Below are 26,366 nucleotides of genomic sequence, written 5' to 3'. Positions count from 1 at the left end.
GGCCCATCCCTGTCCTGGGGTGGGTGGTGGGGGACCCGTCCCTGTGCTGGGGTGGACGCGGGGGACCTGACCCTGTGCTGGGGTGGGTGGTGGGGGACCTGTCCCTGTGTTGGGGTGGGTGGTGGGGACCTGTCCCTGGCTGGGGTGGGTGATGGGGACCCGTCCCTATGCTGGGGTGGATGCGGGGGGCCCATCCCTGTCCTGGGGTGGGTGGTGGGGGACCCGTCCCTGTGCTGGGGTGGATGCGGGGGACCCGTCCCTGTGCTGGGGTGGGTGGTGGGGGACCTGTCCCTGTGTTGGGGTGGGTGGTGGGGACCTGTCCCTGGCTGGGGTGGGTGATGGGGACCCGTCCCTATGCTGGGGTGGGTGGTGGGGACCCGTCCCTGGCTGGGGTGGGTGATGGGGACCCGTCTCTGTGCTGGGGTGGGTGGTGGGGACCCGTCCCTGTGCTGGGGTGGGTGGTGGGGGACCTGTCCCTGTGTTGGGGTGGATGGTGGGGGACCCGACCCTGTGCTGAGGTGGACGTGGGGGACCCGTCCCTGTGCTGGGGTGGACGTGGGGGACCTGTCTGTGCTGGGGTGGACGTGGGGGACCTGACCCTGTGCCGGGGTGGGTTGGGGGGACCTGACCCTGTGCCGGGGTGGGTGGTGGGGGACCCATCTCTGTGCTGGGGTGGGTGGTGGGGACCCGTCCCTGGCTGGGGTGGGTGGTGGGGACCCGTCCCTGGCTGGGGTGGGTGGTGGGGACCTGTCCCTGGCTGGGATGGGTGATGGGGACCCGTCTCTGTGCTGGGGTGGACGTGGGGGACCCGACCCTGTGCTGGGGTGGGTTGGGGGGACCCGACCCTGTGCTGGGGTGGGTTGGGGGGACCCGACCCTGTGCTGGGGTGAGTGGTGGGGGACCCGTCCCTGGCTGGGGTGGGTGGTGGGGACCCGTCCCTGGCTGGGATGGGTGGTGGGGACCCGTCCCTGTGCTGGGGTGGGTGGTGGGGACCCGTCCCTGGCTGGGGTGGGTGGTGGGGACCCGTCCCTGGCTGGGATGGGTGGTGGGGACCCGTCCCTGTGCTGGGGTGGGTGGTGGGGACCCGTCCCTGTGCTGGGGTGGGTGGTGGGGACCCGTCCCTGTGCTGGGGTGGGTGGTGGGGACCCGTCCCTGTGCTGGGGTGGGTGGTGGGGACCCGTCCCTGTGCTGGGGTGGGTGGTGGGGACCCGTCCCTGGCTGGGGTGGATGTGGGGACCCGTCCCTGGCTGGGGTGGATGATGGGGACCCGTCCCTGGCTGGGGTGGATGTGGGCACCCGTCCCTGGCTGGGGTGGATGTGGGGACCTGTCCCTGGCTGGGGTGGGGGCAGTCTGGAGCTGTCCCTGGCTGGGGTGGGTGGTGGGGACCTGTCCCTGGCTGGGGTGGATGTGGGGACCTGTCCCTGGCTGGGGTGGGTGATGGGGACCCGTCCCTGGCTGGGGTGGATGTGGGCACCCGTCCCTGGCTGGGGTGGATGTGGGGACCTGTCCCTGGCTGGGGTGGGGCAGTCTGGAGCCGTGCTCCATGTGTCCATGTGCTCATGAGCTCGGAGCTCGGAGCAGCCGGGACATCTGGGAGTCAGCACCTGCAGTTTAATGTGTGCCAGGGCACCTGATTAAAAAAAAACCTGCAGCCGCTCTTCCCCGGTCGGCACTCTCCCTGGAAGCCAGACAGGCAGGGCTGGCTTCCCACAAGGAGCTTCTCCCCAGTGGCACCAGCAGGGCCCTGAGCCAGTCTGCGCGCACATCAGTGAATGCCCCAGGAGCCCCGGCGGTGATGAGAAATGCGCACGCCCTCGCAGTTGCACCTCTGACGCCATTGGCAGTGAGCTCCCGCCGGCACCTGTCACTCACATCACACCCTAGAAGGGGGGCCCAGATACAAGGAGGAGGCCACTCCTGCCCCGTGGCAGTCAGCGTTAGTGCTCCTGTGTGCCCAGCAGTGCTGTGTCCACTCCAGCCCCTCTGGCTGCACCTGGCCCCCGGCCCCAGCCCCTCCGGCGGGCCCCGGCTCCTCTGGCCGCACCCGCCTCTCGGCCTGGCGTCCGTTCTGTGTCCTTGTCCCAGCCCTTACAATGCGCCGTTGAACGCAGTGTCCCCTGCGCTCCATGAGGTGTCCCAGCAAAGGGCTGGGCCCAGGGAGGAGGACGTGGGGCCTTGTGACTGCCACCCCCGTCCGCGAGTGTCCACAGGACTGGCCCTGAGCTGCCCCCTTTCCTGGAGACTGACGGGTGGGGCCAGAAGTGCAGCCCCGTCCAGGGCTGTTGGGGCCTCGCCCTGGGTCAGCTGTCCATCGAAGTCTCCCATGAGGCCTGCGAGGGTGTGTCGTGAGTGACAGGCGCTGCCCCCACTCGGGGGATGAGAGGGGTTGGAGCTCCCTGTCAGGACCCAGGAGCCAAGGCAGGAAACCCGGGCTGCTCATCTCCGCCTGTCTGCGTGTGACCCCTGCCCCACCCCTGGTGTCCGGCCTCCTGATTCTGGCTCGCTGACCTCAGGGCACCCCACATTTCTTTCTTTCTTTCTTTTAAAATATTTATTTTTATTTACTTGAAAGAGTTACAGAGAGAGGCGGAGACAGACAGAGGTCTTCCATCCGCTGGTTCACTCCCCAGATGGCCGCAGTGGCTGGAGCTGAGCCGATCCGAAGCCAGGAGCAGCTTCTTGGTCTCCCACGTGGGTGCAGGGGCCCAAGGAGTTGGGCCATCTTCTACTGCTTTCCCAGGCCATAGCAGAGAGCTGGATGGGAAGTGGAGCAGCTGGGACTAGAACTGGTGCCCCATATAGGATGCTCGAGCTTCAGGCCAGGGCGTTAACCCGCTGCGCCACAGCGCTGGCCCCCATGGGCACCCCGCATTTCATCAGTATTCTGGACAGGGAGTGGACGGCACACCCCTGGGCTTGCCCTGTTGCCGGGCTTCCTGGGACACATGGGGGCTGCACAGGGTTGGGTGTGAGTGACCTGGTCCAGTGACCTCCCTGAGCTGCGGGCCTGTCCCCCAGAGGTCAGCATATGGTCAGAGTCCATGTGCCACCCCCACAAGGCAGGCTGGAGTGAGGGGGACTTCCTGCTGGTGCAGACAGAGCAGGGTGGGCTGCACACCCCCAGAGGCAGGGAGGGCGCTGTCCCTGGAAAGAGGCCTCCGCCGATGTCCTGGAGGGGGGCGGCTGCACTGGGGTGGAGGCCGTCGCCGGGCAGAGGCACTGTGTCTCCGGCGAGTGCCTGCAGGCGCTGGGGGCAGTGCGTTCCGGGCGCCCGTAGGCCCCGGGTCCCCAGCCTGTGGCTCACTCCCGGGAGTCTCTGGATGGCAGCATTGCCGTGATGCTGGGTAGGGTCTCGGGAGGAGCTGTAGTCAGACGTTTCCTGGGTCGTGTCTGGTGGTGGTGCTGTCTCGATCCAGCTTTGGATTTTGGGTCTGTTGCCATCTGGACTCACTTTTTTCTTAAAAAAAGATTCATTTATTTATTTGAAAGAGTTATACAGAGAGAGAAGGAGAGGCAGAGAGAGAGAGAGAGAGAGAGAGAGAGAGAGAGAGAGTGAGTGAGAGGTCTTCTATCCGCTGCTTCACTCCCCAGATGGCTGCAATGGCTGCTGGAGCTGGGCTGATCCAAAGCCAGGAGCCGGGAGCTTCTTCTGGGTCTCCCATGCAGGTGCAGGGGCCCAAGCACTTGGGCCATCTTCCACTGCTTTTCCAGACCATAACAGAGAGCTGGATGGAAAATGGAGCAGCCAGGACTTGAACTGGTGCCCATATGGGATGCCGGCACTGCAGGCTATGGCTTTACCTGCTACGCCACAGCACCAGCCCTCTGGACCCATTTTTGCAAGCAGCACACAGAACAGTTAGCAACGTAGCCAAAGCACAGATTGTATGAGAGTTAGGAGGGAGCACCGTCCTAACAGCCAGAGCTGCTCCCTCGAGCCCAGCTGCCCACCTGTGCTGGCTTCTGGCTGTGGCCCCCCGGCTGCCCTCCTGTGCCGGCTCCCTGCTGTAGCTCCCTGCCATGTGCCTCCCGGCTGTGGCTCCTGGCTGTGGCCCCCCGGCTGCCCTCCTGTGCCGGCTCCTTGCTGTAGCTCCCTGCCATGTGCCTCCTGGCTGTGGCTCCTGGCTGTGGCCCCCCGGCTGCCCTCCTGTGCCAGCTCCCTGCCGTAGCTCCCTGCCATGTGCCTCCTGGCTGTGGCTTCTGGCTGTGGATCCTCGGCTGCCCTCTTGCGCCGGCTCTCACCTGTGGCTTCTGGCCGTGGCTCCCCAGTTGCTCACCTGTGCTGGCTCCCAGCTGTGGCTTATGGCTCCCTGGCTGCCCACCTATGCCGGTTCCTGGCTGCGGCTCCTGGCCATGGCTCTCCGGCTGCCCACCTGTGCTGGCTCCTGGCGGTGGCTCCCCGGCTGCCCACCTGTGCCGGCTCCTGGCCGTGGCTCCTGGCCATGGCTCTCCAGCTGCCCACCTGTGCCAGCTCCTGGCTGTGGCTCCTGGCCGTGGCCCCCAGACTCCGAGCTTCCGTCCCAGGTCTGTAGCTTTTTCAGGCCGGGCCCTTTCCACTGGGATTGCGTGGTAGGGAGGAACGGGGTAGACAGTGGGGATTAACCAGAGGGTGGGGCAGGGTGGCGACCAGCTGAGGCTCTGACACAGCCCTAATCGTGTCCTGACCGAGCGGCAGCACAGCCCAAGGCCGAGGCCCAGTGCCCGGGCAGCTGCTCCTCACAGGAGCCTGCCCCTGGGGAGGTGTGGTGCGGTGCAGGGTGGGTCCACAGCGAAGCAAATCCTGGGGTTGATTTGGGCCGTTTTGTGTAGCTGAAGCTGGGCTCTGATGATGGCTTCGGAAGTGGCTGGGAGGCCCAGCGGTCACCACAGTGCCGAGGGGTCCCCCTGTCAGGCTGCAGGGAGTCTGAGGTCACTTCCTAGACACAGGTGCCTCCGGTTCAGTCTGGTCTTGGATGCCCCGTCCTGGGAGCTCACTGTGGAAGATGAGATCACGAGTCGCCACGGCTTTGCTGAGCGAGCTCCTTCCCTCCATGCAGAAGCCTGCTGTGGTCTGCACGCCTGCAAAGGTCACCGTCATCAAGGAGGGGCCTGGAGCTGCTGGGCCCAGGTGTGGGCTCAGGGCCCAGCTGGGGGCTCGGGGCCTGGCTGGGGGCTCGGGGCCCAGGTGTGGGCTCAGGGCCCAGCTGGGGGCTCGGGGCCTGGCTGGGGGCTCGGGGCCCAGGTGTGGGCTCAGGGCCCAGCTTGGGGCTCGGGGCCTGGCTGGGGGCTCAGGGCCCAGCTTGGGGCTTGGGGCCTGGCTGGGGGCTCAGGGCCCAGGTGTGGGCTCAGGGCCCAGCTTGGGGCTCGGGGCCTGGCTGGGGGCTCAGGGCCCTGGTGTGGGCTCAGGGCCTGGGTGTGGGCTCAGGGCCTGGCTGTGGGCTCCAGGGCTCGCCTGGGGGCTCAGGGCCCAAGTGTGGGCTCAGGGCCTGGGGTGTGGGCTCAGGGGCCGGGTGTGAGCTCAGGGACCGGGTGTGGGCTCAGGGCCCAGGTGTGGGCTCAGGGCCCAGTTTGGGGCTCGGGGCCCGGCTGGGGGCTCGGGGCCCAGCTTGGGGCTCGGGGCCTGGCTGGGGGCTCAGGGCCCTGGTGTGGGCTCAGGGCCTGGGTGTGGGCTCCAGGGCTCGCCTGGGGGCTCAGGGCCCAAGTGTGGGCTCAGGGCCCGGGGTGTGGGCTCAGGGGCCGGGTGTGAGCTCAGGGACCGGGTGTGGGCTCGGGGCCCAGGTGTGGGCTCGGGGCCCAGCTTGGGGCTCGGGGCCCGGCTGGGGGCTCAGGGCCCAGGTGTGGGCTCAGGGCCCGGCTCGGGGCCCAGGTGAGGGCTCGGGGCCCGGGTGTGGGCTCAGGGCCCTGGTGTGGGCTCAGGGCCTGGGTGTGGGCTCAGGGCTGGGTGTGAGCTCAGGGACTGGGTGTGGGCTCGGGCCCGAGTGTGGGCTCAGGGCCCAGCTGTGGCCTCAGGGCCTGGTGTGGGCTCAGGGCCCGGCTTTGGCCTCAGGGCCTGGCTGTGTGCTCCAGGGCCCAGCTGGGGGCTCAGGGCCCAGGTGTGGGCTCAGGGCCCAAGTGTGGGCTCGGGGCTGGGTGTGAGCTCAGGGACCGGGTGTGGGCTCGGGGCCCGGCTGGGGGCTCGGGGCCCAGGTGTGGGCTCAGGGCCCAGCTTGGGGCTCGGGGCCCGGCTGGGGGCTCAGGGCCCAGGTGTGGGCTCAGGGCCCAGCTTGGGGCCGGGTGTGGGCTCAGGGCCCAGGTGAGGGCTCGGGGCCCGGGTGTGGGCTCAGAGCCCTGGTGTGGGCTCAGGGCCTGGGTGAGGGCTCGGGGCCCAGGTGTGGGCTCGGGGCCTGGGTGTGGGCTCAGGGCCTGGCTGTGGGCTCCAGGGCTCACCTGGGGGCTCAGGGCCCAGCCTGGGGCTCGGGGCTGGGTGTGAGCTCAGGGACCGGGTGTGGGCTCGGGGCCCAGCTGTGGCCTCAGGGCCTGGTGTGGGCTCAGGGCCCGGCTTTGGCCTCAGGGCCTGGCTGTGGGCTTAGGGCCCGGCTGTGGCCTCAGGCACTGACGGCCTGGCCAGCCGTGTCCTAGGGTGGGGGCCCCTTTTGCTTGTTTCGGGCTCTGCAGGGGTGGGGCAGTTTGTTCCCGAGAGCCTCAGGTCTCAGGAGCACCGTCGGGTGTCGGGTGAGCGAGGGTCACCCTGGGCTGTAGTAAGGGGGCCCTGGGAAGCTGGAAGATGGAGACCCCACCCTGGAAGTTCTTTCTGCAGGGCCGGGGGCTGTCCTGGGCCCTGCACAGGGAAGGGAGAGCAGCTTCCCCCTCCAGCCCCTTTATAGAGCAGGGCCACTGCTGCCCTGATTGAAAGCCAGTGGGGCAGAGGGTGGCCACTCGCTTCCATGCCCCCCCGTCTTGGAGGTGCCAGGGTGCCGTGTGCACGCTGGGGAACAGGCGTGCCAGCCCGGCAGCCGTGTTGAGTCAGCACGCTGGCGGAGATGCCTGGACAGGCACAGGAGGAACTCAGGCGAGAGAGGAGGAGTGGACGGCGAGGCGGCCAGGTGTGGTGGGCGAGGCGGCCCTCAGGACCCAAGGCAGTGCCCAGCACCCAGGCGGGGGAGCACGGTTTAGTGGAGAGAGCGCACCTGCTGGGCAGGCGGGGGCTCAGCGTAGGCTGGGAGCGCGGCTGTGGTCAGCCTGGGGCTCCCACGGGGAGGGGTCCAGCTCTTCCCGCCCCGCCCCTTCCCCTGGACAGTGTCTGCTGGGTGTGGAAGGGGAAAATCCCCCCCACAGTTTCAGTGCCCAGGTGGTCAGGCTGGAGCCCACCTGGCCCCCCGGGCAGGGAGGACTCTCCTGGGCGCCTTCTTGGGGGAGGCTGGGACCCCCTGGAGGTTGTCGGGCTGGGCGGGGCCTTGTGGTGGGAACTGGGCTGCCCGCGTGGTGCTGCCTCCTTCGCCAGGCGCCCGGCACCCACGGAGCTGGTCCTGACTTCCTGCCTGCCGGGTGCAGACGGGGCCCGGTGCGGAGGCTGCTGGCCGTGTCTCAGCCCAGCTCCACTTGTCCGCCTCCCAGCAGCCAGAATGGGGCTCCCTGGTGTAGCGCAGGGGACCAGGTCACAGGTGCGGAGCGAAGCTGGAGAGCCCTCTGAGTGGTCTGCTTGGGGTTCCGTGAGGGGCTCCTGCACCCCCGCCCCCCACCTGGCAGGAGCTGGAACCCAGCCCCTCAGGGCTCACGCACCCGGCACAGGAGGACGTCTGAGCTTTGTGCTGGTCTGGTAACAGCCAGTTGTGGGGGAGGAGAAGACCCCGTAGACTGCTGACCACGTGAGCCCTGGGCCTCCCCAGGGGTCCTGCGTCTCCTCTGAGCCCCAGGCCGGCTGCCAGGGCATGATTGATCGATGGATGTGAACCGATTCCCGGAACAGGTTCACTTGGGCTGTGCAGGCTGCGTGTGCGTGACCTGGGCCATGCTCCTGGGTCAGACCTGGGGTCAGAGTCCGAGTGCCACTGTGGGGGGCGGGGGGGCTTCCTGCCACTGTAGGAAGATGGTCAGACAGGGAGGGTGTCTCTGGGACAGAGCCAGGTGTGTGAGGAGGGGTCCGGCAGCCCCAGGGTGAGGCCAGAATGCCCCCAGGCGCGCACAGTGAGTCTCCCTTGAGTGCCTGCAGGCGTTGGGGGCAGTGCGCTCTCAGCTCTCCCCTCAGCCACGCGTGGCCTCCTGCTCACCTCGGTGGCTGGGCCCGGGGCGTGGGTTAGGAGGCCGGCGGCAGCTCCCCCAGCACGTCGCGGTTTGTCAGGATAGACGCCCGGGGTTCCCCCTCTGCCCCGCCCCTCCAGTGGTGCCTGGTGAAGCTTGGGTCTCCGAGCAGGTGCTGGCCAGGTCCTGTGTGCAGACTCGGTGAAAGGGAACCAGAGGACGCACGGCGCCTGCTCAGGCCTCTCTTCCCTGCTGGGTGCTGGCCCAGCAGGTGTGGGCGGTCAGGGCCCTGGGCAGCCACAGGCACTGTCGGGCACCTGCAGGTTGCTCCAGGCCATGCCGGCACCGCGTGGGACAGAAGGCAGACGTAGTCAGCGGGGTGCCTGCCTCCTGCACCTCCCAGCCTGGGAGGGGCCCAGGGGGAATAAAAGCTGCCCGGCCGCTGTCCCTCCTCCGTCGCTGGCTTCCCTGCTGGGACGCACCTGCTCCTCAGGTCTGGGGCGGCCACAGGTAAGGGTGGAGCCGTTGTCCACAGAGCCTGGTGCCTTTCCTGGTGGGTCTGGGGCATCCGTCCCCGATGCCACCGTGTCTGCAGGTTCTGCCTGTTCTGTGGCTCGGACTCCCCCCCCCCCCCCCCCGAGCTTCCAGGCAGAGAGAACCCAGTGTCGGCTCTCAGCTGGGTCTGTTCCCAGAGCGCTCTGATGGCCCACGAGGCCGGAGCAGCTGCGCCATCAGGGGTCAGCCCTGTTCTCCCTGGGTGGTCCCCAGGCCCGTGGTGTCCAGCCACACAGAGCAGGGGGCCGCACACCGAGAAGAGCGGCGTGGGCGTCTGTCTGGTCATGGCTGGCAGCGTGGCTGGCGTCGTGGCTCACGTTGCGAGCAGTTCTGCCCACTTGGTGTGTGCGGGGTTGGGTGGACGGCATTGTCACCGTGAGTCCCATCTCCCTGCTCGCCTCTGCCTCTGGATCGGCCGTGCTGTGGGAGGCTGGTGCTGGCGGCTGCTGCCCCGTGGGCGGTGCTGCTGCCTGCAGTGTTCCCCGGGGACGCCCACTTGCGACACAGTCGCCTTTCGCTGTGTTCCCTGCTGGTTGTGAAACCCGGCCGCGTGCTGGAGCCAGCTGGCTGATGCCGTCGGTGGGCGGGCTCTCTGCTGGCTGTGCTGGGTGAGCACTTCCTCCCGGGCCTCCCCGGGCGCCGTCTCCATGCCTCTGGCAAGAGACTTCCTGCGGGCGGGCTTCTTCCACAGGAGGCGGGGCTGGGCTCGCCCGTGGTTCTCCAGCCGTTTCCTGGTCCGTTACAAAGTTACGGATGAGGCGCAGGGAGATTCGTAGCAACAGCTACTAAGGAAGAGCAGCTAAGCAGTGCGACATGGTGAGAGCTGTTTAACACTTCGGCGTTGTTTCTAGAATCTTCACTGAGCATTTCAGACTGAGGTTGATCGCCAGTTACCGAGACCTTGCAGGAGAAGCCGCTGCTGGGGGCCTGCCCAGCAGTTGTCCCTAGCAGACGTGGGGACCTGTCCCTTCCACCTCAGAGGCTGGATCGCCGTCTCCTGGGAGCCGTCGTGGGGGCGGGGCTGCAGAAACACCCCCCCCCCGTGTGGGCCTGCCCCGGTGTGTCGGGGAGCAGGCATGGCGGTGGTGCAGGTGCAGGGGCCAAGCCGTGCCTCAGCCCTGTGTGAGCGCCCATGGGGGTGCACCGGGGAGGGGGGGTGCCTGGGTGGGGCTCCGGGGAAGCTGATGCCAGCAGGAGCCTTGGGGACCAGCCTGCACCTGGCACTGCACTCAGCATCCGCGGTCTGCACCCTCGGAGTGTGCGTCCGGCGGTCAGCAGGCAGGAGAGCCGGGAGGCTCAGGACCCAGCCCCTCCCCCCCACCTGTCCGAGCTCTCAGCGGCTCTGGTGCAGTGAGCAGGACGTGGGCTCCGGGACCCCTGGGCGTGCCCCATGCCCCCGCTCGCCTGCGCTTGTTTTCTGCGCAGTCTGGAGCTGCCCCTCCCCTTGTGGGCTTTCCCGGGCTTCCTGTGTCCACTAGACAGCCCCCGAGGCATTAGCCCACGGTGGGGGGGATGCCGCCTCACTCTCGGTGCGCTCCAGGCTCTCCGCGGCATTGGCTTGGCCAGCAGCCACGCACCAAACTGAGAGGGCCATGTGAAGAGACACCTCCACCAGGGATGTGGCCATTCAGAGACAAGATGCGCGTCCCCAGGTGCCAGGAGCAGACCCGGTGCTGAGCCCCCAGCAGGCTATACCTCCGCACGGTGGCACCCAGGGACGCCCCCACCACGGCTGCGCCCCCTCCTGCCTGCCAGCTGACCCCTAGATGAGCTGCAGACCTCTCTGCACCTCCCCTAGCCCCCCAGTGAGGGACCCTTCTCCAGCCCCCAGGGCTTGGGAGGCTGGGTGGCAGCTGGACCCCGCCCAGGACAGGGGTGGAGGGGAGGGTGGCCGGGCAGGGGCCCCTTCCTGCCGCTGTTGGTGCTCATGTTCTTTGTACTTTTTAAATAGATTATTTATTTACTTGCAAGGCAGAGTGACAGAGGAAGTGAGACAGAGAGAGACCTTCCATCTGCTGGTTCTCGCCAGCTGACCGCGGCAGCCAGAGCTGGGCCAGGTTAGAACCAGGAGCCAGGAGCTCCATCTGGGTGACCCCTGCGGGCAGCGGGGACCCAGGCCCTCCAGCCAGGGTGTGTGTCAGCAGGGAGCGTGCTCGGGAGCACCGGGCAGCCAGGACTGGGGCCTGGCCCGGCACCGCCCTGGCCTCCATCCTGGGTTCCTGGCCGTCAGCTTGGGTGGTTTTAAAATTTAATGTTGCTGTTCTCTGGCTGCTTCTGTGCTTGGTTTTAAGAACATTTTGTTTCTGCTGTGCTCTGGTCGCTCAGGCCTCAGCGTGAGGTCCTGTTCCTGGCCCCCGGGCAGGGCACTGGCTCTGCATCCTCCGGGTGGACTTGGTCCTCACAGGGTTCTCCTTTAGAGACTGTGAAAGGCTGCAGACCCATCTTCAGCAACGGATTTCACACTTCCCTCTGTGTGTTCCCAAGCAGCGTTTCAGGTTCTGAGCTGTGTGATTGCTGGACAAGGACACGGGCGGGGCACAGGCGGGGATAGAGGCGGGGCACAGGCCAGCATATGGGCAGCGCACAGGCGGGGACACAGGTGGGGCACAGGCGGGGCACAGGTGGGGAAACAGGTAGGGCACAGGCGGAGATACAGGCGGGGCACAGGCAGGGCACAGGCGGGGCACAGGCGGGTCACACGTGGGGATACAGGCGGGGCACAGGCAGGGCACAGAGGACACACAGGCGGGGCACACGTGGGGATACAGGCGGGCATAGGCGGGGCACAGGTGGGGCACAGGCGGGGATACAGGTGAGGCACAGGCGGGGCACACGGGATACAGGCGGGGCACAGGTGGGGAAACAGGTGGGGATACAGGCGGGGCACAGGTGATGCACAGGCGGGGCACAGGTGGCACACAGGCGGGGCACAGGTGGGGAAACAGGCGGGGCACAGGTGGCACACAGGCAGGGCACAGGCGGCACAGGTGGGTGTGTGGCTCGAGGCTTCGGGGCAGGTGCAGAGCTGAGTGCCTGCTCTCAGGAAGCTCTTGGCTGTGCCGGGGTTCTCGGTCCTGCTTTGGCGGCCGCGGAGGTCACCGTGAGGGCAGGGGCTGTTCCGTGGCGCAGGGAGCCTGGCTGGGAGACGGGGAGGGGCTAGAGCGCGCCTGCATCCAGACTGGATCCATGGACTGAGCGGGGCTCTCCTGCTGCTGCTTCTGGGACATTGTGGGGGGGTGGAGTCCCGAAAATCCCCCGGGACCTGGTCAGCCTGCGCATGCTGGGCCTGGTGGCCCCGCGGTGCCGGGCAGGGAGAGGGTGGGCGGCAGGCTGCGGGGGTCATGGCCATGCTGCTTTCTCCGTGGCCCCGTGGCACACACGGGCTGACCTCCTCGCTACCCGAACAACGTGGTGTTTTTGAGGACGGCCAGTGGCTTTTTGTTTTGTTCTGTTTTGCTTTCTGTATTTTTATTTGAAAGGCAGAGCAAGAGAGAAACAGATCAAGAGACAGAGAGCTTTTTTTTTTTTTTTTTTTTTTGATAGATAGAGTTAGACAGTGAGAGAGAGAGACAGAGAGAAAGGGCTTCCTTCCGTTGGTTCACTCCTTAAATGGCCCTTATAGCTGGCGCACTGCGCTGATCCGAAGCCAGGAGCCAGGAGCTTCTTCCTGGTCTCCCATGCAGGTGCAGGGCCCAAGCACTTGGGCCATCCTCCACTGCACTTCTGGGCCACAGCAGAGAGCTGGACTGGAAGAGGAGCAACCGGGACCAGAACCCGGTGCCCATATGGGATGCTGGTACCGCAGGTGGAGGATTAACCAAGTGAGCCACAGCACCGGCCCCTGAGAGAGAGCTTCTATCCACGGGTCAGTCCCCGAGTGCCCACAACGACCAAGGCAAGGCCAGGCCACAGCCGAGAGCCAGGAACTCCGTCCAGGGCCTCGCACGGGAGCCGTCGACAGGAAGCACCTAAGCAGCGGTGTCCCCGACAGAAGCAGCCGGCAGGGGCAGGGGACGGGGGTCCGGGTCGCCTGCTGTGGCAGTGTGTGTGACGGGTGTGTGGTTCCACGCCAGGGCCACGGCACCTCCCACAGTTCCTGGGAAGCCAGCTTCATCCTGGTGGGAGACTCGCTGGGGCCTTGGCCGAGGTGCCATAGTGCTTCTCTACGCTGTCCCCATGAGGACGGAGGCAGGGTGTGTGTGAGGACGGATGGACAGACGGACGGCGCCCTGCTCGGTTCTCCCCAGACGGCCGACATCCACCCAGTGGCCGCGTCCTCCAAGGGTCCCTTCAGTGTCGCGCTGCTTCTGCCACCTGGTGCTCCTTGGAGACGCCATGTAGATAAACCCCAAAAATGCCCTTTTAAAAAATATCTTTTGAAATCCATGCATTTGAGGTATTTTTAAAAGTTCATGAAAGAAGGGGCCGGTGCTGTGACATAGCCAGCAAAGCTACCACCTAGGCCCCCGGCATCCCATATGGGTGCTGGTTCGAGTCCCTGCTGCTCCACATCTGATCCAGCTCCCTGTTGATGCACCTGGGAAAGCAGTGGAGGATGGCCCAAGTCCTTGGGCCCCTGCACCCACGTGGGAGACCTGGAGGAGGCTCCTGGCTCTTGGGTTCAGCCTGGCCCAGCCCTGACCCTTGTGGCCATTTGAGGAGTGAACCAGGAGATGGAAGACCTCTCTCCCTGTAACTCTCATGGGTTAAGCTTGTCTCCCACATAAGAAGGCCTGGGAGTGACACCTGTCCATGTTTGCAGTCCAGCTCCTTGCTGATGTGCGCCCTTGAGACGGTGGGGGGTGCCCGTCACCCACCCTGGCTCCTGGCATGGGCCTGGCCCAGCCCTGGCTGTTGGAGGCATTTGGGGAGAGAACCAGCAGGTGGAACATGAGTGTGGGCGCTGGCGGAGAGGTGGGCCTGTTGCTAGGATACAGTTGCTGTTGATGGGTGCCCATGGCCTGGGTGCTCTGCTGATTGAACCTCTGTGCGCCTCAGTATGAAACGGAGCCTGCAGGCGTGCGGGTGCCCAGTGTGCCACTGTGGACAGCCGGGGCAGGCCCCCGGCCCGGCCTCCTGCTGCTGCTTGCGACAGTCTAGAGTGGGCGCAGGGGCCGGTGCAGGTGGTGCCTGCCTGGGCCTGCTGCTTCTGGGCAGGGCCACTGCCGAGGCCACTGGACGCAGCAGGAGCCAACAGGACCCCCTCGCTGACGGGCAGGGAGGGGTTCAGGTTCGAGCTGAACATGAAGGGGCTGGGCCATGCCATGAGGGTCCACGCCTAGGATGGGAGAAGGCCACGCCCATGGGCTCAGTGCTCGTCCCAGGAAGGATGTTGTGCGTGGAGGCCCCCGCGTTAGGAGAGTCGCAAGAGCAAGTAGAGAGCTCTGGGCGGTGCTGCCCGGGCCGGAGCCCCCGCTTGCTGTGCGCGGCCTTGCTCGAGGCTCCATGGGAGTTTCAGAGCGGCTTTGCGTTGAGATGCCAGGAGCAGGGCACGCGGATTCCCGTGGATTCCATGAGTCCACGCGGATTCCCGTGGATTTCATGAGTCCACGCGGATTCCCGTGGATTCCCGTGGATTCCATGAGTCCACGTGGCTGTTACAGCAGCATCTGAAGCTCTGCTTTCCGTGTAGGATTTCCCCTCTGGGATGAGTTTCCAGCTGGGGTCCTCACCCCTGGGAGCCGGCCAGCAGCGGCACACAGAACGTGCCCACGGTGCCCGCCATCCTCGCACCTCTGTGGCGGCCATGTGACCGAGGAAACAGCCCCCAGCCAGGCAGCACTGAGAGCACGTGTGCTCCCAGCCCCAGGGCAGGGGGCCATGCTGCTGGCCCTGCGTCTTCCCCCTGGAGCCCCGTCCTCGGTGGGCGCCCGGGGTGCCAGGGCGCGTCTCCCTGCAGCCTTCGCAGACGCCATGGGAAGCGAAGCTGTGCACACGGCGGCAGGTTTGGCCGGGGCCTGGGCCCGTGCCTTGGCTGTTTACGCTGTGTTTGGTTTGCATAGTAACCCGTCCCGTGTCCCCTGTGGGTTGGAAGGACATTGTGCCAGCGTCCCCGAGACGCCGGCTCCCGGCCTCTCCACCACGTCTGCACTTGCTCCGGAGTGCGTTTTGCCTTCCTTGTGTCACTCGCTCCTCAAAGACGTGGGAGAGGAGCAGACGTCGCCGGAGCCAGGGCCTCAGAGCTGAGCCGTGCCAGCGTGGACAGCACACAGGGGACGCGTGAGAACCTCCTGGTGTCACAGGAGCCGCCGCCGGGACCCAGGTGCGGAGCCAGGTTCTAGGGCTGGCCCCTGGCCGACCCTGCCCCTGCAGCCGGCCTCGTGACCGTCTGAGCTAAATGTGGATGAACAACAGCTGGCGCACGGGGCGTTCCCGGGGGGCTCGTCAGCCTCCTCCGTGCACAGACCTGGGCTGTGGGTGACGGAGGCGCCAGCCGTGCGCAGGTGCAGAATGGTCTGTGGGCACAGCCGAGGGCGCGGGGTGTCGGGGAGACCTGGGAACGCCGGTATCCATGGCAGCTTTGCTGCGGAGGCTGTGGCAGGGAGGGCTGCTGCCCTGGGACCCTCAGCCTGGCGGGGGGCGGAGCCAGGGGCCCTGGGGCTGCCAGGGGTCCTGTGAGGTGGGCAGGGTGTGGGGAGCTGTCACCAGAGACGGGTGGGGTAGGTGCTCGTCTTTGCACAAGAAAGAATTCAGTCGTGAGACAGGGAGCAGTGGTCAGCCAAGTCGCGAGGTTTATTGGGGTGGGGCATCGTTAGAATGTATGGAACAGAGAGAGAGAGAGAGGCTGAAGTCCTGACCGGGAGAGGTCGGGGCTGGGCTGGCAGGAAGGGTGGGCTGTGGCCCCTGTGTGGGGCAAGGGGAAGGCAGGGGGACCCGTGCACACCTGGGCCAGGTGAGCAGTGAGAACAGGCTGCCCGGAGGCTGGGAGAGAGGAGCTCTGGGAAGGGAGTGTGCAAGGCCAGCGCAGGGGCTGGGGCAGGCTGGGCTGGGGTGGGCCGGGCGGGCTGGGCACTGAGGTTCTCCGGAGGCTGCAGGGGGCTCATCCCCGTGGGCGCTGAGGCTGTCCCTGGAGCCCACAGCGCAGCCCTGGGCGCCTCCGTGCAACCTCCCCTCCCCCACCCCCACCCCCACGCTTCACTTCACACTTTAGGACCCACTCCACTCGACTTCTTTTCCTGGCCCCTGCATGAGTTGCACAAGCAGGGGATTTGGGGTGAGTGAGTGGCGCCCGCCCGTTGGGGCCTGGGGTCGGCTCGCCGTCATCCCCTCTGGTGGTGGCGCGCACACAGGGTCCCAGGCCCCCGACTCTGTCCTGGGTTTGATGGAGCCGAGCGCCTGCCCCAAGGGCACTCTGATTCGCTGACCGCCCGGTGTCCTGGTGTGGCCGGGCCCCACCCCCTCACCAGAAGCACCGTTGCAAGGGGATTTTGGCAAAATGCGCTGCCGACCGTCATTTCCAACTGCGTAGCAGCAAGATCCCGAATGCCCGGTTTGTGTGGCGGGGGTGGGGCGGGTCTGAGCCCCAGCGCCCCTGTGGGCTCCTCTGGCCTGGGGAAGACTGGCAGGTCTCCGTTACTTGCCTTTGATGGACAGGCCGTGCTCCGGTGCATCTGTGGGGTTGAGCCAAGCCCCTTAACGCCCACCAGCTCAGCCGCGTGCGGCACGCTCGTGGTGAGCACGTTAAACATGGACTCTGAGTGGCTGTTTCCGTCACCGGCTCCAGGCCAACTCGGATGGACGTCTCCTCTGAGCCACGGCCCTGCGCCCACACGTGTAGGAGGGCCCGGGCTGTGTGCGAGTGCCCAGCTGGCCTCACTTCGTGTGGGCTGGGTCTGTCCGTGGAGCCATGGGTCACAGGTCAGCGGTGGGCATGTGTGTGGCAAGGAGTCGGCTCGGTGCCTCCCGACAGGCGGGTGTGCCACGGTGGCCTCGCGGGCCATGGGGGGCTCTGTCTCCGGTTCTCCCAGGACCCTCCACGCCCATCCCCACCGTGGTCGCACCGACATCCTCCCCTCCGTGTGGGCAGGGTTCCTGGTCGTCCGTGTCCTCGCCAGCACGTGGTATCCTTAATTTTTCTCGACAGCCATTCTCACAGGAGCCGGGAGACGTCTTACTGGGGGCTTTCATTTAAAAAGCATTTTTTTTTTCTTACTTGAGAGAGAGAGAGAGATTGATTGATCGATCAATCTCTCCCATCTGCTGATTCACTCCCCAAATGCCCGCAACAGCCAGGACTGGGCCAAGCCGAAGCCAGGACCCTGGGACCCCATCGGGTCTCCCATGTGGGAGTCAGGGACCCAAGGCACCCACTGCCCCCAGGGTGCACGGCAGGGAGCTGGATCAGAAGCGGAGCAGGATTGGCACGCGATCCAGGGTGCCGGCATCTGGGTGCTGGCTCCACCCACTGCCCCTCGCTCTGGTTTTGATTTGCGCTTTGCCGGTGGTGTGAGCGTTGCTTTCCCTGCCGCCTGTTGAGACCCCGTGTGTGCCTTTTCGTGAGCAGCCCTGCAGCCGCCCAGCCCTCGAGTGCTTGGGGGGTCAGCCCGGCTCGGACGCGCGGCCCGCAGACACCTCCTGTTTCTTCATCCTGTGGTTTCCTCTGTGGAGCGGAAACTTTCAAAGCAAGGAACCCCATTCGTCTCCGTTTGCCGCCCATCGAGCGCTGGTTTCGGGAGTCGCACTGTCGGCCGCCGTCCTGGGCCCCTCGCTGCAGCGCCTGCTCGGCTGAACCATGACCTGTTGGCGCAGGTGCATCACTGTGCCCGGCTCAGAGGCAGGGGCAGTGTGCTGGAGGGGAGCCAGCAACCAGGACACTGCCCGGGCCACCCCGCCGGTTACAGCGAGCCACGGCAGGTGCGGTGCAGGAAACAAGAGAAAGCAAGGGGGCGTGGCCTCAGGGAACTGTGGGTGCTGAGCCACGTGGGGGGGTCTGTGCTCCTGGGACCGGAGGGGGCTGCCCTGGCTGGGAGGCCACAGACAGCTCCCGCTGTGTTGTCAGGGTCCTGGGCCGTGGCCGGGTGTGGAGCAGCAGTGGCCGAGAGGTGACGTGCGCAGCGGGAAGCAGGCGGGGGGCGGAAGCCACTGACCCACACCGCGGAGCCAGGGCGCCCGGGTCAAGTGGGACCTCTGCTGCCCGGGTCCCTCCCTGCACACAGCTGGGAGGGGGCACTTCCTGTTCATCATGGGAGCCAACAGGGAGGGTCTCAGAATGGGGGGCCTCGGGCCTCTCCAGACACCACTGAGGTCAGGGCAGGGAGGGTAGAAGAGACTGGCCCAGTCTTTGTTTTATTTATTTAAAGGATGGAGTTACAGAGAGAGAGGGAGGGAGGGAGGGAGGGAGGGAGGGAGAGAGAGAGGGAGGGAGGGAGGGAGAGGGAGGGAGGGAGGGAGGGAGGGAGAGAGAGGGAGGGAGGCAGGGAGGGAGAGACAGGGAGGGGTCTTCCATCTACTAAGTCTCTCCCAGATGGCCACAACACCAGCCTGTGGCCCAGTTTTAAGCTTTTACTCCCCAGATGCTGGGTGTGCGAGGGCGGAGGAATGGACCTGCTGGCCACGAGGATCCAGGCCACGGGGAGCCAGCCCACAAGGAGCCAGGCCACGAGGAGCCAGGCCACGGGGAGCCAGCCCACGGGGAGCCAGGCCACAGGGAGCCAGCCCACAAGGAGCCAGGCCACGAGGAGCCAGGCCACGGGGAGCCAGCCCACGAGGAGCCAGCCCACGGGGAGCCAGGCCACACGCAGCAGGGCTTTCTTCGTCCCACGAGCAGTGCCCCCTGCTGCGCACCACAGGCAGCTAAAAGGCTACCTGGGCATCGGGATGAGGTCCCACAGGGCAGCGCTTGCCAGGGGCACCGGGGCTCTGCAGAGTGGCCAAGCCAGGATCGAAGGGAGTGGCGGGACTCATGGGCCCGGGCCCTGGTGCAGCAACACCAGCCTGCGTCGTCCTCACAAGGTCTCCCGGTTGTGACACAGGCCTCGCTACAGAGGCTGAGCCTGGAGTGCAGCCCCACAGGGACCCCAGAGACGCTGGCTGTGCCCTGGGTCAGGATCCGGGTCGGCACGCTCACGCCAGCTCCCCCGGACGTGGGGCACTGGCCGCTCTCAGGGAGAGCTCACGGTGGCTCACGGGTGGCACCGCGTGGTTCTCGGGTCCTGCCGAGCCTCCTCCCTGGAGGTGCTGCCAGTCAGCCAGTGCCTGCGGCCGTGTTGGGGGTTTGTTTCTGAGATTATTTTAGGTAATAAAATGCTGGCTCACTTCCTGGATGGCTGCATGGCCAGGCTGAAGCCAGGGGCCTGGAACTCCGTCCAGGGCTCCCACATGGGTGCAGGGCCTCGGGCACTTGGGCCATCCTGCACTGCTTCCCCAAGTGCCGTAGCAGGGAGCTGGGTGGGAACTGGAGCAGCCGGGACTTGAACTGGTGCCCATGTGGGATGCTAGCACCTTAAGCAAGCAGAAGCTTAACCCGCCAGGCATCGGGTCCCCCGTTGACATGTGTGAGACCACGCGGCTCCCGGTGCAGGATCCGATTGGAGCTGACTGGGCCAGGGAGTGCTTGGGCTCTGCCGGCCCTGCTGTCGGCCCGTGCTGGGCCAGGCTGGACCAGGCCCCCTCTGCCCTGCCACTCTTGGTCTCACCGTTGGCCTGGTGGCCATCGCGATGTCTCCATGTGGGGAAGGCCGATGGCAGGGCAGGGTGGGATCTTTTTGCTGCCCCCCTCGGCCAGCGCCGTGCGCGGAGATGAGTGGTGTGGGGTTCTCGTCTTCATGCAAGAAAGGACTGGGCGTGAGACCGAGCAGTGGAAGCCAGGTGGCAGGGCTGCTGGGGCAGGGCCTCCGTCAGAGCGGGCGCCTCTCCAGCCAGGACTGGGAACGGGTCTCATCCTTCCTGGGACGCGGGTTTGCTGAGCGACCATCAGGAAGCCCCTCCCTGGGGTTTGCTGCTGTGTTGTCTGACTGCCCTGGCCGGGCAGAGCTTGGAGGATGTGACGTCTCACTGCCCCAGGCTGTGCAGAGGAGAGAATTCTCCCGGGAGCTTTCCTTGGGGGCGGGAAACCCGGAAGTTAGCAGGGTCTGGGCAGGACTTGGGCTGCTCCCGAGGCCCCTCTCGCACACACAGGCTGATTTCTAACTTCCTGCCCAACAGCAGCTGTGCCCACTCAGGGCCCTGGAGCTGCACCTGCCGGGGCTGCTGTCCACCCGACGCTGCGTGTGGGGTGCTCGTCAGGGGCTGAGTCCCCCCCCGCCCCACGTCTCGCAGGGCTCTGGCAGGGCTGGGAGGCTGCCGTGTGACCGGGGGTCCGTCCCCGTGTGGCAGCTCACGCCTGCTTCACGGCTGATGACGGTGCCGAGGGCCAGGGCTCGGGAGTGGCCGCGCGGGGTCTGCCCTTGCCAGGAGCTAACCCGGTCCCCGGTTCTCAGCAGGCGTGTGGTGGGGGAGGGGGCGTGAGCAGGGCCCTGCGGTCCACAGCTCCGTGGGCAGCCGTGCCCAGGCAGCGCGGGTGGACACCGTGGGGAGCGGCCTGCAGCTGAGACTTGGGCCTTGTCCTGGCCTCATTCCCTGGAGGAGAAGGCACTGACCCGCGAGCTCCCGTTCCCGGCCGGCCGAGTGACCCCACGGGCTCCCGTTCCCGGCCAGCCGAGTGACCCCACGGGTTCAGCCTGTTTTCTCTGTGCCTTTGAACCCACACACTTCAGATGCACGGTTTCCGGCTGGGGAGACGCGGGGGCGTCCTCGGTGCGCTGGGCTGGGCGTCTGGGCTCTCCTCGGGGAGGGGCGAGGGGTGCAGGGCCCCCGGGGCCTGGGTGCCTCCTGCCGGAGTCTGTGCCTCCCCAGGGCCTCGGGGTCTTTCCAGCCCCGGCTGAGCGTGGGGTCTGCCTCCTGGGGTCCTCTGGGCGGGGCCCGCTGACCTGCGCCCTGGCCCGCCCCGTGACTGCCTGTTGGTAGCAGCTTCTGGAAAAGCCGCTTACTGGCTTAGCGGCTCAGTGGGTGCCCAGGGGAGCCCGCGGGGTGGGCTGGCCCGGCTCCTCCGGTGCACGGGCCCTGGCCGCCCGTGTCCTACGCTGTGCTGAGCAGGTGTGGGCCTGGGCTAATCCCTGTCCTTGAACTATCTTCCGGATCCTTCTGGCCGGAGGCTGGCACCTGCCCGTCCTCCAGGCTGCTCCCCACGACTCCGAGAAGCCTCTGGGACAGAGGGCAAGATGCTGGCCGGCTCCTCCACCTGCCTCTTCGCAGGGCTCTGCTCGGCCCTGCTGGCCGCGGCCCTGGCCTACTACTTCTACTGGTGAGCCGGAGGGTGGGGCGGGGCTTGGCGTCTGCCCCCTCCTCTCTGTGCTCCGTCCCTTGGGGACCCCCAAGGGGGTGCTGTGGGGCAGGGCTGCAGATGGTGGGTCTGAAAGTGGGGGGTTCCTATCAGAGCAGTGCCTCCTGCTGTCCCCGTGAGCCGAGGCACCCGCACCCGGGGGACCTGAGCAGGGTCCGTGCGACTGTTACTGCTGGGTGCTGGGAGGGTCACAGGCCAGCCTGGCCCTGGCGCCGTTTGCACCTCTGCCTGTCTGTGTACGGATCCACGGACACTTGCAGGGCGACCTGGACACGGGCGTGGGAGGGAATAAAGGTGCGGCTGGTGGGAGTGGGCGGGGTCAGCCCCCACCCCGTGATGGGAGTGAGCAGTCAGAGCCAGCCCCACCCCGTGAGCAGTGGGGTCCAGTTTAAATCCAGGCCTTCAGAAGCTCTATCAGCACAGGCACACGGGGGTGCGCACAGAGGTGGAGTGTATTTAACAGGTGAGACGGACACGCGTGTGTACACACGCACACACACACGTGTGGGTGTAGTTAGAGCACTGGAGCCAGAGAGAGAAGGGAGGCAGCGGGAGGGGCTCCCAGGGGGGAGCAGGTGCCTCCGGCACCGCCTTCTGGGAGCTTTATGACACGTTCATGTGCACATTCATGGACACGTGTGCATCTGTGACACCACAGTCACATAAATAGTCATTTACACACTCACATGTATTCACACACGTTTATGTGACATAGTCACGTTCACATACATATGTCCACACACATGTTCACACACATGTTTGCATGGCGACCTTCCCCGGGTCCCGGTTCAAAACATGGTGTCCTGGGAGAGGATGAAGTGACACGGGCAGGGCCTGGGGCTTTGTGACCTCCGGCTCAGCCAGCTGCCCCCTCCATGTCACCGGCACGTGTGTGCGTGCACACGCGTGTCAGCTGTGGAGACCTCCGGGATGTCGGCCGCTCGGAAGAGTGAGTCTGAGGGAGAGTGGAGCTCCTTCAGGCCCTTGGGGGGACCTCGGGGGGCGGCGTTCCCGTGAGACCCTGGCAGGTGGGTCCCATGGGGCTTTGTGACCTCCGGCTCAGCCAGCTGCCCCCTCCATGTCACCGGCACGTGTGTGCGTGCACACGCGTGTCAGCTGTGGAGACCTCCGGGATGTCGGCCGCTCGGAAGAGTGAGTCTGAGGGAGAGTGGAGCTCCTTCAGGCCCTTGGGGGGGCCTCGGGGGGGCGGCGTTCCCGTGAGACCCTGGCAGGTGGGTCCCATGGGGCTTTGTGACCTCCGGCTCAGCCAGCTGCCCCCTCCATGTCACCGGCACGTGTGTGCGTGCACACACGTGTCAGCTGTGGAGACCTCCGGGATGTCGGCCGCTCGGAAGAGTGAGTCTGAGGGAGAGTGGAGCTCCTTCAGGCCCTTGGGGGGGCCTCGGGGGGCGGCGTTCCCGTGAGACCCTGGCAGGTGGGTCCCATGGGGCTTTGTGACCTCCGGCTCAGCCAGCTGCCCCCTCCATGTCACCGGCACGTGTGTGCGTGCACACGCGTGTCAGCTGTGGAGACCTCCGGGATGTCGGCCGCTCGGAAGAGTGAGTCTGAGGGAGAGTGGAGCTCCTTCAGGCCCTTGGGGGGGCCTCGGGGGGGCGGCGTTCCCGTGAGACCCTGGCAGGTGGGTCCCGTGGGGCTTAGTGCCTTAATTATGCAGCGATAATCGCTCAGCTTGAAAACGCTTGGCTCAAGCAAAGATCTCTTGTTTGTTGAGGAAACAGCACCTTTGTGTGCTGGCCTGGGAGCAGAGTCACAGGTGGGAACTGGTGGGGTGGGAGGGGGGCCCTCGGCTCAGGCGGGCGGGGCTGTCGGGACCTCCTGCCCCTGGGGCTCTGACGGGGAGGAGTGGCTGTCCTCCTCCTCAGACAGGCAGCCCCCTGGGCCCCCATACGGAGCACCTGTGCCTCTGCCGGCTGCCGTGCACGCCGAGGGATGGCCTGGTGGAACCAGGGCCCTGCGGGCACCTTTGGCGTGGCCGACTCACAGAACAGCGTCTGCTTCCTCGGAGACGCTGCCCGCTCGCGGGCCACATGTGGCCCACGTGTTGCCGTGGTCAGGACGGCGAGGGGAGTGGGGGCTTCCCCGCGGGTGGGGCACCTGTCAGGCCATCTGCCCAGGGGATGTGGCTTCCTAGTGCCCGGCCCTGGCGCCTGCTCCCGGCACCGCCCTGGCTGGGGGGGGGGCAACCGTCGCATTGCCGTCTCACGTCGTCGGCTTCTTTACCACGTTCCTTAGACTCTCCGTTGCCCCAGTGTGGACAGAAGCCTCTTGATTGGCGTGACGTGCAGTGACGTGGAGTGACGTGGGCTGACAGCGCGCAGCGTGTGCTGTGCAGAATCAGGCTCCTGAAAGCCCAGGGACGTTTGGGTGTTTTCATTCCATGGGCAAGGCCGGCAGCCGGAGCCCGTGCCGGTCTCCCTGGTGGGTGGCGGGGCCCAGCAGCGCCCGGCCGGGCCGCTCAACCGCGCGTGTTAGTCTGGTTTGCGTTTCGATCGTGATTTATTTGCATAGCCTGTTTATTTGATGATCCTCATTTCTTCGCTTTTAAGTATTTTGAGAAGAAACGCACGCCGTCTTCAATACTGGCCCCCCGCCCCGCCCCGTTGTTTGCTGTCCCTTGTCCCTGACAGTGCCGGGCTGGCTCCCCGTTGTCCGGGGCTCCGCTGGGCTCCTCACTGCGGGCCGGCTGCGTCCTCTCTGTTGGCTCGCTCTGCTGGGCTGCGTTTGCCCTCGGGGTCGTGGGGTGAGGAGGACAGGCCAGGGGCCGTCCCGGGCGGCTGGGCAGGGGTCAGGGACAGCGCTGAGGACGTAGCGCTGGGGGCAGGGGGGGGACAGGCAGCCGCAGCGTCCTGGAGTCGGAGTCGACTTTTCTCAGCCCTGGGCCCAAGTCCTGTGACCAGGCCTGGCTCGTGGGCGTCCCGGCTCCCATGGGGCCCCGCCAGGCTGGGAGTGCGGCTGGGAGGGCCTCCCAGGGGACCTCCCAGGTGATAACAGTTCATTCTGGGGCAAAGGATCTCGAAATCCAGGCGGCTTTTAAGTCACAGGAGCTGTGGAGACTTTGCGGGGCCCTCTCTCTCGTGGGGAGAACACGGAGCCTCGTGGTGGGGGAGGGGCGGCTGTGCTGGGTGTGGACCAGCAGGAGGCCCTCGGACCACGTGCCAGTCGGAAGGCAGCAGCAGCTCCAGCGGCTTAGGGATGGAGTGCTGGCATGTTTTAGGCGTGTTTAGGCATGTTTTAGGCGTGTTTCGGGTCAGAGCTGCCGGCACTTCTGAAAGACGGGTTCAGGTGGTGGAGCGCATGGGCAGGGCTCCCGAACGTTCCGGAACCCCGAGTGTCCTTGCCGGCCACGAGCTCCCCCCGACTGTGTCTCCTTCCGTCCGAGGAGAGCCCTGATGTGAGAGTGGCAGATCAGCTGGCCGCCGTGGCTCCCTGGGGCTCCGTGCCCATGAGGGCCAGCTGCGTGCTCGCCGTGGGCACGGAGCTGCGTGTCAGCAGGGGGGTGGCCCCTCGTGACGCGTGTGTCACCGCCAGGGACCCGTGAAGAAGCATTGGCGGGCGGCCTTTCCACCTCCGCCTGCCGCGAAGGCCCCGGCTGCCCGCACCCCCGTGACTGTGTAAGCCGGGGACACGGAACACAGGACGCGCCGCCAAGCCCTGAGCCCCGCCGTTCACAGCAGGCGACCTCTGTGACGCCGCCTCCTCCCAGGAGCCTGCGTGTGCCCCGCGCAGCCCCTCCCTCCCGCGCCCTCGGGGGCCTGAGCCGGGGCCCAGCCCGCCTGGCAGCAGGGAGGACGTGGCCTTTGGCTTCCTCGGTAGCTGGCAGAAGTGAACTTGCTACCTTCCAGGGCTGGATGGCAACATGGGTGACGGGGGAGGGGCATCTTCAGATGATGGACATGTCCCCCACGGGGCCTTCAGCTGTGCCGGCGCCAGGGACTGGAAGGTTCTAGAAGCTGAGCTTCATGCAGTCTGTGCCCATCCAGTTTTGTCTGGAGGGCCGTGGTGGGGGTGACAGAGACACTGGGCGCCTGGCTGGCTGCTGGGCCCAGGGTGGAGACCACCGAGGCTAGTGGGGCCTCTGTCCAGCGCTCACGGGCGGCCGCAGCGGGGAGAGGGAGGGCAGCCCTTCCGTCTGCCCTCGTCCTGGTTCTAGTGCTGACCTGGGGACGTAGGGAGGCCGTGGTGGCTCCGTGGTCCTGCCTGGCGGGTGTCAGTCGGCTGACAGACGGGAGCCAGCACCAGCCAGGCTCTGTGCACCTACGAAGACTGCCCGAGAGGGGGCCCAGCCCTGTGGCCACGGCTGCCCACGGTCCCCCTTGGGTGCTGGGATTGGGGTTGGGCGGTCCCTGGAGCCGTTGGGGCACTCTCCCTGCCCTGCAGCCTTCATTGAGCGCCTGCTGTATGGGGGCAGGGCGGGGCGCAGCTCCAGCCTCATCCACCGCTCGGAGCCCCCCCATCTGTGTGCCACCTTTGTCCTGTGTGTGTGGCCAGCTCTGGCGCTCTTGGTACAGAGGAGCTTTGCAGGGCTTGGTGTCCCGGCCGCCGTGGTGCTGCACTCCCCCCGCCTCCCTGACCCTCCCCGGGGGCCCCTCCGTGGAAACACGAGTGGCCAGGACGCGGTGCTGGGGCAGCTGAGGGCCGGTGAGAGTCTGTGTGAAGGTGGCGAGGGTGACGTCCGGCGTGGCCGCCGTGTCTGAGAGGCCGGAACTGGCACTGCCGGTCAAGGCTTGGCCCCGGGGCGTCGCAGCAGGGGGTCTGGGGGCTGCCTGGGGCGGGGGTCTCCGTGGCATCAGGATTTCCTGCCTTTGCCCCGCTGTAGCCGCTGTGGATGTGAGCCTGCAGCAGGAGGCGCCCGGGCCCCTGACCTTCCACCTGCTTGGCAGCGCGGCCGCGCGGTCCTGGCTGGTGCCAGCCGAGCGGGAGCAGGGGAGAGGAGCAAGAAAGGCAGGGCCGCGGGTGTAGACCACGTGAGCTCTCACTGCGTGGGGAGACCGGAGGAGGCTCGTTCCCCACAAAGGCACAGAGGGCCGGGCCTGGCCGGGCAGACAGCCCAGAGGTCGGTGCCACCCTGCACCCCCGCCAGGGCCGAGGGCCTGGCTACAGAGGGCGGATCGCAGACCAGACTTTGGGAAGTGGGGAAAGCAGAAGAAAGGGGCATGGGAGAGAGACGGGCAGCATGGGGCGGCTCAGGAGCCGTGGACCCAGTGTCCACTCCAGGCCTGGGACTTCCTCGCTGACCCCTCGGGGAGGAGCCGTCCCTGCCACATGGTCAGCACC

The 26,366-nt window shown here is 66.7% G+C and overlaps 1 protein-coding gene across 2 annotated transcripts in view; it reads left to right on the top strand.

Annotated features, from left to right (window-relative positions):
• AGPAT3 (1-acylglycerol-3-phosphate O-acyltransferase 3) overlaps positions 1-26,366 on the top strand; it is a 71,940-nt gene that overhangs the window by 28,139 nt on the left and 17,435 nt on the right. Inside the window, exon 1 of one of the 2 annotated variants that reach the window (XM_062204582.1) lies at positions 8,627-8,707. The exons of the other annotated variant lie outside the window; for it this stretch is intronic. The gene's annotated coding sequence lies outside the window, so the exon portion shown is untranslated. Of the gene's footprint in view, positions 1-8,626; positions 8,708-26,366 lie in introns of those variants that run through there. 2 annotated transcript variants of the gene reach the window in all.

This window comes from Lepus europaeus, chromosome 2, assembly GCF_033115175.1.
Source record: "Lepus europaeus isolate LE1 chromosome 2, mLepTim1.pri, whole genome shotgun sequence".
Lineage (NCBI taxonomy): Eukaryota > Metazoa > Chordata > Mammalia > Lagomorpha > Leporidae > Lepus > Lepus europaeus.
This window is presented reverse-complemented; position numbering and strand designations above follow the sequence as displayed.